Raw genomic sequence first — 2,315 nt, 5'->3', positions numbered from 1 at the left:
ATATATTTTGGTTTGGCTTTATTGATACAATATCAGAAAGCACTCTGTTTTGCGGATATAATCGTGTGGGCTGATGAAAAGATTATATCTTTTTTTTTCTGTTTTTTTCCCGTTTTTTTTAAATAAAATTTCCTTTTCTTTTTTCTTTCTTGTTTTTTTTCTTTCTTTCTTTTTTTTTTAAACTGTTGTTTGTTATTCTTTTACTTATTATTTCTTATTATTTATTATTCATTTACTTCATTTATTCATTTACTTATTATTTATTTACTTATTATTCATATGTCTATAATTTTTCGTTGTTTTATCTTCATTTTGAACTTGAATTGTATTGTACTTTGCATTGAAATATCCCTTTGCTAATTTTATTTTTTTTTTTTTTTTGTAAGTGCGTTTATAATAGAAGCGTTAAAATGTGTAACTTGTTAACGTAACCTATTTCTTGTGCCGCATTAGTAAACGAAAAGAAAATACAACCTCTAAAGGGGAAGATTAAGGAAAGATTTACAATAGGGGAGCAATTAGAACTGGGGAGATCATGACGCTGGAAATACTACACGGTTAAAATGGAAACTGGCAAGAAAAAAAAGAACAAGGTAACATCATGAAGGCAAAGTGACTTTGAAAAGATGACTTCGAAGTAAAAATCGTATAAATAAAAAGGAAATTAAAATTATAAAATTTTTTCACTTAATATTTGATTAACATTTGATTATGAAAAACCAAACAAATCAAAAAAGGAAATACAATAATAAAGATTATGAAATGTAAAAAGAAAAAATAAGAAAGTATTTTTATGCATAAAAAGATAAGGATAAAAAGATTTCAAAGTATTTTCATACCATACCTTTTGCAAACTTTTAACCACTTACTGACTGAAGGGTACTTTATAGTTTGTCGCAGATTTAATAAAACACATTAGGAAAGAAATATTTCGTTTGTTTAAATAACGATATTTAATGTAGGATGCAATTTTTTAATATTTAGAGGAGACTACTTTTCCACTGGATAAAACTTTTTTACTATAAAATAAATACTTTTTTATTTAACAGTATTTACCGTTAATATTTATTTAGCATGAGTTTTTAGTATTATTCTCTGCTATTGATGTGTTTTTAATTTTGATTTTCTATCAAATGAAAGGGCTTATTAAAACTGAAAGCGCTGTTCTTCATTATGCGGTAATTCAATAATATTGCCTTACATCATAGTTTTTTTTCAAAAAACATATTAAGAAACTTTATATAGCTTACTAACCTTTAGCAGTTTTTAAACACTAAATAAGCTGTATGTAGTTTTATAAGGAGCATTTTGTAATACTTTGACGACCACTTAACCTGTGTAATTAAAATAAATACAAAATTGTAAAGCATTGCTCGAAATTAACTTTTCACTCTAGTTTTAAATAATATTTTACACAGAAATAAAAACATTTAGCAGGTTTTTATCGTGGCCAAAAAGTACGATTTGAAATTGAAAAAAAAAGCAATGAAACTGTTACAGTGACCGAGAAATTTTTAAATTTAATTTTAATAGAATTAGTAAGTATATATAGACAGCCGAATCTCTTAAATCATTAAAATTTTTGTTGTTGATGTTTTGGAATCATTGTTCAAAATGTTCAATCATTGATGTTTATTGAATAAATAATCTCTTCAATATTAAGTAAAAGAAAAATTAGATTTTATTAGAGGCGTATTGAGCTATAAAAGCTGATTTATTAATAGTTTCAGCAAATAAAATAGTTCGAATCTAAAATTAACGATTCGTGAGTTTTCTAAGGCTATATTTTTTATCTAGGAAATTTAAAAAGTGATTTAGATTTACTAATAATTTCAGCAAATCAAATAGTTTGAATCGAAAATTAACTATTCGGGAGATTTCTAAGGATATATTTTTTATCTAGGAAACTATAAAAAGTGATTTACATTTATTAATAGTCTCAGCAAATCAAATTCATTTAAATTTAGATTTATTAATAGTTTTAGCAAATCAAATAGTTTGAATACAAAATTAACGATTCGTGTGATTTCTAAGGATATATTTTTTATCTAGGAAACTATAAAAAGTGATTTAGATTTACTAATAGTTTCAGCAAATCAAATAGTTTGAATACAAAATTAACGATTCGTGAGATTTCTAAGGATATATTTTTTATCTAGGAAATTTAAAAAGTGATTTAGATTTATTAATAGTTTCAGCAAATCAAATAGTTTGAATACAAAATTAACGATTCGTGAGATTTCTAAGGATATATTTTTTATCTAGGAAATTTTAAAAGTGATTTAGATTTATTAATAGTTTCAGCAAATCAAATA

This window comes from Parasteatoda tepidariorum, chromosome 2 (genome assembly GCF_043381705.1).
Source record: "Parasteatoda tepidariorum isolate YZ-2023 chromosome 2, CAS_Ptep_4.0, whole genome shotgun sequence".
NCBI classification, from domain to species: domain Eukaryota; kingdom Metazoa; phylum Arthropoda; class Arachnida; order Araneae; family Theridiidae; genus Parasteatoda; species Parasteatoda tepidariorum.
Note: the sequence above shows the minus strand (reverse complement) of the source record.